This window comes from Hipposideros armiger, unplaced genomic scaffold (assembly GCF_001890085.2).
Source record: "Hipposideros armiger isolate ML-2016 unplaced genomic scaffold, ASM189008v1 scaffold_446, whole genome shotgun sequence".
Lineage (NCBI taxonomy): Eukaryota > Metazoa > Chordata > Mammalia > Chiroptera > Hipposideridae > Hipposideros > Hipposideros armiger.
In genome coordinates, this window is record NW_017731796.1 from 511171 (window position 1) to 519380 (window position 8210).

General features: G+C 36.7%; 1 pseudogene; it reads right to left on the bottom strand.

The window, feature by feature from the left end:
- Positions 1-4816: 4816 nt before the first annotated feature.
- Positions 4817-5611, bottom strand: LOC109394944 (60S ribosomal protein L7a pseudogene; annotated as a pseudogene).
- Between the last annotated feature and the right edge of the window lie 2599 nt (positions 5612-8210).

Here is an 8210-nt window from a genome sequence, read left to right on the forward strand (position 1 = left end):
GACCCATCCATTGATTTTATTTTAAGTTAGATTGGATTTAACATAAACTTACACCAAATAATAATACCTAATATTTAGCATATATTTAAAATGTAGTAGTCAATAACTCGGGGCTTAACTTAATGTATTAATTTATTTAATCCTCAAAACAATTACATGAAGAAAATGAAGAATAGAGATATAAGTAGTATGGTCAATGTCACATAGATAGTTAGTGATGCCAACCAAGAAAATTACACAGCAATCTGGGTCAGAGCTTACACTCATTAATTTCCTTATATCTACCTATTAAAAAAGAAGAGATATGACCACTTAGATGCATATAATACATGAAGATAATATGAATTCAAGTAGTGAGACTTCTGCTTCCAGTAACAATAGACTAGGTTATTTGGATTAAACTTCTGACTAAGAGCAACTAGTTTTTCAAAATGTTTTCAAAACCTGTAGGAAGGCATCAATGAACCAATAAGACATGATCACTCAGCCAGTATCTGGGGAAGAAAAGAGGCCCAAAGATAGAAGCCAACTATGTGGATTGTTCTTCCCACCCATATGGGCTGCGTAAGAGAGACTGACAGCCTTAAGGATCCAGGAACAAAAATTAGAGTCCAGGACCTATCAAGTGCAGGGGGAATTGGTGAATTCTATTGGTTAGGATCCAGACAGATTGCAACCACAGAGTAAGATTAAAATGGAAATGGACAGCTTGCAAAAAGAATTCAAACTTAGCTTTGACTTATTTTAATTCCAGAATTGAATTAGGATGATCCTAGAGCATTGATGCCCCCAAGCACCATTCTAAAACAATAAATAAATAAACAAACAAACAGGCAGACAGATAGGTCCATCAATCAACCTATAAATACATCCTATACTTAAAGTTATTTTTACAAATACTTTTTCTAAATACATTTTTAGGCAATTATGGGAACTGTGTAAACAGTCTCTGTAAGATTGTTGCCTTTGTGCCTGACTTTAAAGCTTGAAATTTATAGGTCTGGCAGTTGGGAAGGAAAGATGGATGTAAAGTAGAAGTGAGCAAAACAGTCTGGAACCCACAAGTAGAAAGGAAATCAATAGATTATATGAAATACACTATCAACCAACTTGACAAAGCTGACATTGACAGACCACTTCACACATTAACAGAATAATATATATTATTTTCAAGTATACATAAATAAAACATTCAGCCAAATTGGCCATATGTTAGCTCAGAACCAACTTTAATTAAATTTTAAAAGATTGAAATCATATGGCATAAGTTCTCTGACCACAATGGAATTAAATTCAAAATGACTACAGAAAAATATTTGAAGAAAGTCAAATAATTGGAAAATAAATATAAACTTAGAACTAACCCTGAATTCAAACAAAATTATATAAGGGAACATTTTGAACTGAATAAAAATGGACACGATATATCTAAATTTGTGGTATGCAGCTATTGCAGTAATTGGAGGAAAATTTATGGCTAAAATGTTTGTAGTAGGATAGTAAAATAGTCCAAAAACAACTATCTAAGTATCCATCTTAAGAAACTATGAAAAGAAAAGTAAACCCACAATAAGTAGAAGCAAGGAAGTGAAAAGGAGTAGAAAATTATTAAGTAAAAAGTGGTAAAACAATATCAAGAAAATCAAGGCAAAACTTTCTTTTTAATCAGTAAAATATAAAAGTTTAGAGGAATAAAAAAGAGAAATAAAGCATAAATTATCAATAACAGGAATAAAAGAGGGATCATCATTACAGATCAGAAAACAAAAGGATAATGCTATGAATACTTTATACCAACAAATTTGACAACTGAAATAAAATGGACAAATTTCTTGAATAATAAAAACTACCAAAGCCTACTCAAAACAAAAGAATATCAACAAATATGCTGGGACAACTATATGTCCACATACAAAATAATTAATTTAGACTGTTACCTCACACATACACAAAAATTAACTCAAAGCAGAGCATAGGCCTAAAAGTAAAAGCTAAAACTAAAAAATTAGAAAGAAACACAGGAGTAATCTTTGTGACCCTGAGCTAGGCAATATTTTTTTTGTTACAACACCAAAATCACAATCAATAAAAGATAAAATTGCTAAATTGAACTTCATCAAAACTAAAAACTTTTATAACTCAAAGGATGGTATGAAGAAAGTACAAAGACAGAGACCCAAGCTCACATTCCAAGAGACACCAGGAGTGGAATTTGAGGATGGAGGAGGTAGGCTCAGTGAACATATAATTATACTCAGGAAGTTACATGTAACATCTTTTAGTTATAAATATAGAGTACTACCTGTCTTCCACCCAAGGCTACTCTAAAGATGTAACATAAATAAGATTTTTGATACTTCTGGTCAAGATGGGAGAGTAGGGAAATCATGTGCTCACCTCTTCCCATGACAACATCAAAATTACAACTAATTACAGAACAATAACTCTTGAAAACCACCTGAAGACTAGCTGAACAGAACTCCTATGACTAAGAATATAAAGAAGAAACCAGTGCCAGCAAGAGGAATTCCCACAATAGCGGCCTGGGAAAATCACCAGGGACTCAGTCCAGGTGAGACAAAGGGCTGCTAGACACCCAGGAGTCCTCTTAAAGGGCCCAAGCACAGACACACTCATTCACAAACACTCACCCTAAGCTCCATTGGGACAGCAATTTGAAAAGTGCCAGAGACACCTGTGGAGGAATTTAATTGTCTGGCTTCAGGGAGAACAATGGAGGGACAGCTCTCTCTGAGATTAAAGCGCCTGCAGACTCCATCATTCCTTTGTTGAGTCCTCCCCTCACCTCTGCTATAGGTGCAGGCAGAAAGCAATTCTGAGTCTCCATTAAATATGCTAACACTGCTGTCACCCCACCCTGGTGATGCTCTGACCCACTTAGCCCAAACCTCTTTCAGAGGCTAATCCACACAAGGTGAGGTCCTGAGCCCTCCCTGTGGACATGCCTAAAATCTCCCAAGGTCCACAAACCCCAAACATGCATCAGCTGGCCTTGGCATGCCCTGTACCTCTTGTTAAGCTACCCTAAGTCCAGCAATAGTGGCATCCAACCTCAATTCACAGCATAACCACTCACAGGCACCTCCAAGCCCACTACAGGCAGCTGGCAACCAAAGATCACTCTGTAACTCCTATTAACGCCTACCAGGTAGCCCCAGGCCAGACACAGGCAGCGTATGACCTTGGCCTGCATCAGAGCACCTCTCAAGAGGCCACAGAACCAGCTCTCAAGAGGCCACAGAACCAACATACCTGGTGGCTGGCTTCAGACCATACCAAAACACCACCCAGTTAGTTCCACAAATAATGCATCCAAAGGGTGAGCTCAGCAGGCACCAGAGCCTCATTAAAGTGAATCACAAGGAGTCAGCCCTCACACAACTTATTCACTGTAGTCATAGCCAATCCTCATAGCCAATCAGTCTGAGGGTCAGTCCCACCCACTGGTATGCCAACAACAATCAAGGCTTAACTACAAAAGGAGGGCACATAAAACCCACACAAGGGACATACCTGGAGCACCCAGCTCAAGTAAACAGGGAGACTCCATCAATGATCCCCACAGGACCCCTACTACATAAGGCAACTCTGCCAAGACTGGGAGACATAGCAGATCTAACTAATACATAGAAACAAACACAGGGAGGCAGACAAAATGAGGAGGCAAAGAAACATGTCCCAAATGAAAGAACAGGAAAAAACTCCAGAAAAAGAACTAAACAAAATGGAGTCAAGCAATCTACCAGACGCAGAGTTCAAAACACTGGTTATAAGGATGCTCAGTGAACTTAGGAGAAGAAGAGATGATCTCAGTGGGAACTTCAACAGAGACAGGAAACATAAAAAATGAGATACAAACCATAAAGAAAAACCATTCAGAAATGAAGAATTCAATAACTGAAATGAAGAATACGTTAGAGGGAATCAACAGTAGATTAAATGAAGTAGAGGATTGAAATAGCGATTTAGAAGACAAAGTAGCAGAAAATACCCAAACAGAACAGCAAAAAGAAAAACAAAGAATCCAAAAAAATCGGGGATAATTTCAGGGAACCTCTAGGACAACATCTCTCATACCAACATTCACATCACAGTGGTGCCAAAGGAGAAGAGAGAGAGAGCAAGACATTGAAAATCTATTTGAAAAAATAATGATGAAAAAGTTCCCTAACCTGATGAAAGAAATAGACACATAAGCCCAGGAAGTACAGGGAGTCCCAAACAAGATGAACCCAAAGAGGACCACACCAAAAGACATCATAATTAAAATGCCAAAAGTTAAAGACAAATAGGAAGTCTAAAAAGCAGCAAAAGCAGTTAGTTACCTATAAGGGAGCTCCCATAAGACTGTCAGCTGATTTTTCAACTGAAACTTTACAAGCCAGAAGGGGTTGGCATGAAATACTCAAAATGATGAAAAGCAAGGACCTAAAACCAAGATTACTGTACACAGCAAGCCTATCATTTAGAGTTGAAGGAGAGATAAAGAGCTTCTCAGACAAGAAAAAGCTAAAGGAGTTTATCACCACCAAACCAGAATTACAAGAAATGTTAAAGGGTCTTTTTTAAGAAGAAGAAAAATAAATGAAACATATGAATAAGAAAATATTGCAAGAAAAAGAAATTCTCACTGACAAAGGTAAACACATATTAAAAGCAGTGGATCAACCATCACTAAAGCTAGTACAAAGTTTAAAAGGCAAAAATTGGAAGAGAGATCATGTGTCTTTTTGTTGTTATTTTTTTGAAGGAGACTTTTTTTACTTTTGTGTACAGAAAACCCAACAGTCTACTCTCAGCCCAGCTTGGTGGCCAGCTCTTTAGCCTTTGACTTCTCCAGCTTGGCAATGCACTTATTTAGGGCCCAGGATGTTGCCTCCCCAATAACGTTGGATCTTATCATATCTGTCATTGAAATTAGCCCAGATAGCTTCCACTGGCTTAGCCAGTGCCCCTTTGTCTTCCAAATTAACCTCTGTGAAAGCGATGGTGATGCCGGTCTTCCTGTGGACTAAACACCTCAGCCTGGCCTTCCCCTTGGTAAAGCAGTAGGGAACCCACATCTTACGGCACAGGGCAGGCAGAAAGACAACCAGCTCATGGGATCCACGTCATGTGCAATCACTGCCAGCTGAGCCTTCTTGTTCTCCACCAAAGTGGTGACAGTATTAACCCCTGCTGAAAGGACAGATGGCCTCTGGGTGAGGACATCCCCTTTGCCATCAGCTTTATTCTCATCCTGAGACAATAGCCTCTGCTTCTTCTCTTGCTTTGTCTCTGATATGTACTTGTGAGCCAGCTTAAGTAGCCGAGTAGCTGTCTGGTGGTCCAAGGCCTGGTTGAGCTGGTTAATGGCAGGAGGCACTTTCAGGTGCTGCTAGAGAATAGCTCTTAGCCACTGCAGCTCAATGTAGTGGGGCCATTTGACAAAGCAGGTGACATTTCTTTTGGACTGGATGTCCTGTCCAATGCCAAAATGATTAGGCCTTTTCTCAAACAGCACATTTACCATTTTCTTGGCCTCTTGCTTCTTCACGACAGCAGGGGCTGGCACCACCTTCTTCTCCTTAGCCTTCTTTCTTTTTGGCATCTTGGGCAGCAGGACAAGAGAGGAGATCATGGGTCTTTACAGTAGTAAATTAAGGGACACACACACACACACACACACACACATTAAAATAATGGCAAATCATAAATGTGGAGGGGGTGCGTAAATTTGGTAGTGATTACAGAATGTGTTCAAATTTAAGTGACCATCAGTTTAAAATAGACTACCATAACCATAACTTGGTATATATGAAGCACATGATAACCACAAACCAAAAATCTACAAGAGACATTCAAGAAATAAGGAGAAAGGAGTCCAAACACTACACTACAGAAAGTCATCAACAAATAAAAGAACAAGAGAATAAAAAGAGAGAACTACAAAAACAATCAGAAAACAATTAATAAAATGGCAATAACTACATACCTATTAATAACTACTTTACATGTAAATGGATTAAATGCTCCAATCAAAAGATGAATAGATAAAGAAATGATACATATATGGAATGAAATATTACTTGGCCATAAAAAAGAACGAAGTCTTACCATTTGTGACAACATGGATGGCCCTAGAGGGTATTCAGCTGAGTAAAATAAGTTGGACATAAAATGACAAATACCATATGTTTTTACTTACATGTGAAATCTAGAAAACAAAATAAACAAATAAACAAGACTGAAGCCAGCTCACTTATACAGAGAACAAACTGATGATTGCCAGATGGGAGAGAATTGGGGGGCTGAGTGAAAATGATGAAGGGATTAAGAAGTACAAATTGTCAGTTACAAAATAGTTATAGGGATGTAAAGTACACCTTAGAGAATATAGTTAATAATGTTATGATACTTATACATGTGTCAGGTGAGTGCAAGTCTTATGGGGGGATCACTTTGTAAGTTATATAGATGTTTAACCATTATGCTGCACCTAAAACTGATATAATGTTGAATGTCAACTGTAATTGAAAAATAAAAACAAATAAATAATGTTTTGAATTTTTTTTAAAGTACAAAGATAAATCCATGGATTAAAAGAAAATGATTTCATCTTATACATCCAATAAAGGACTATGTACAAATATATAAAGTAATTTTTACAACTCAATAACTTTTTTTAAACAACCCTACTGAAAATGAGCAGAAGATTTGAATAGATGTTTCTAAAAAGAAGATATGTGAACAGCTAATAAACACAAGAAAAGTTGCTCAACATCATTAGTCATTATGAAAATGCAAACCAAAGCCACAATAAATTACTTACTACCTCACACCTATTAGGGTGATTATAATAAATAAAAACAAACATTCAATAGCAAGAGTTGGTAAAGATATGGAGAAATTGGAACCCTCATGTATTGCTTGAGGGCATGTAAATGATACTGTCATTCTGGAAAACAGTCTGGCAGTTCTTCAAAACATTAAACAAAAATATAAGCAAATGACTCATCAATTTCACACCTAGGTATCTACTTAAGAGAAACGAAAACATATGTCCACACAAAAATGTGTACATGAATGTAATAGCAGCATTATTTGTAACAATCAAAAGTTTGAGCAACCCACTGTCTAACAAATGAATGGATAAACAAAATGTGTTACATGACAGAAGAGCATTTTGTATCTTGATATGTGCTGTATAACATGGGTGAACTTCAAAAACACCATGTTAAGTGAAATCAGTCACAAAAGATCATATATTATCACATTTATATGAAATGTACAAAATAGTCAAATATCTATATAGAGGAAGCAGATTAGTGGTTACCTAAGGCTGGAAGTAGAGAAGAGAAATGGACAGCGACTGCTAAGGGGTACAATGTTTCTTTGAGACACGATGAAAATATTCTAAAATTAAATTGTGGTGATGGCTGCACACTATCTAAATATGATAAAACCATTAAATTTTACACTTTAAACATGTAAACTCTATGCCATGTAAATGAGAAAAAAAAGAAGGAACCATGTATCTTATAACTTGAAATACAAATTGTAACAGTTTCCACAAAGAAAACATCAGGTCTTGACAGATTCAATGATTTCTATTCCATATTTAAAAAAGAAGTAATACCAATCATACTTTAATTCTTTCAGAAAATAGAGGAGAAATGTGGAACACAGTCTTCCCTGTATTTCTTAGTGAAGGCTCCCGCCTTCTGAATAATGGAAAACGACAAAATATAAAGAGAGAATATTTTCGTTTGTCCTTCATAAATATTAGCTCTTCACATTCTAAGGGTACTAAACCCAAAAGTAAGTGTTAATGTTCCAGAGGGGAATAAACCCTGAGCTACCATTTACATTCCAAAGATTGTCAACTGGAAATATTCTTATTTGTTTACTACAGATCTGTTTAGATTATGGAAATTAGGTTCTCTTTTTCGCTTAGGAGGAGCAAGTAGCAACTGGGCAGTGGGTAATCTGTATAAAACCCCAGATTCATAACTTCAGAGTTCTTCTCTTGTAATGCAAAAATCCCACTTCACAGCATGTAGGCCTAATCATCTGTTGTAAGTAATAATAGTTTGGTTGTGATCCAGAAACTTCACCTTTTCTGTTTAGACAATATAAATGCTATTGATATTAATTACTTACCAAGAAAGTCTTTCTAAATAATTTTATGAGGCCTTATGCTGATACCA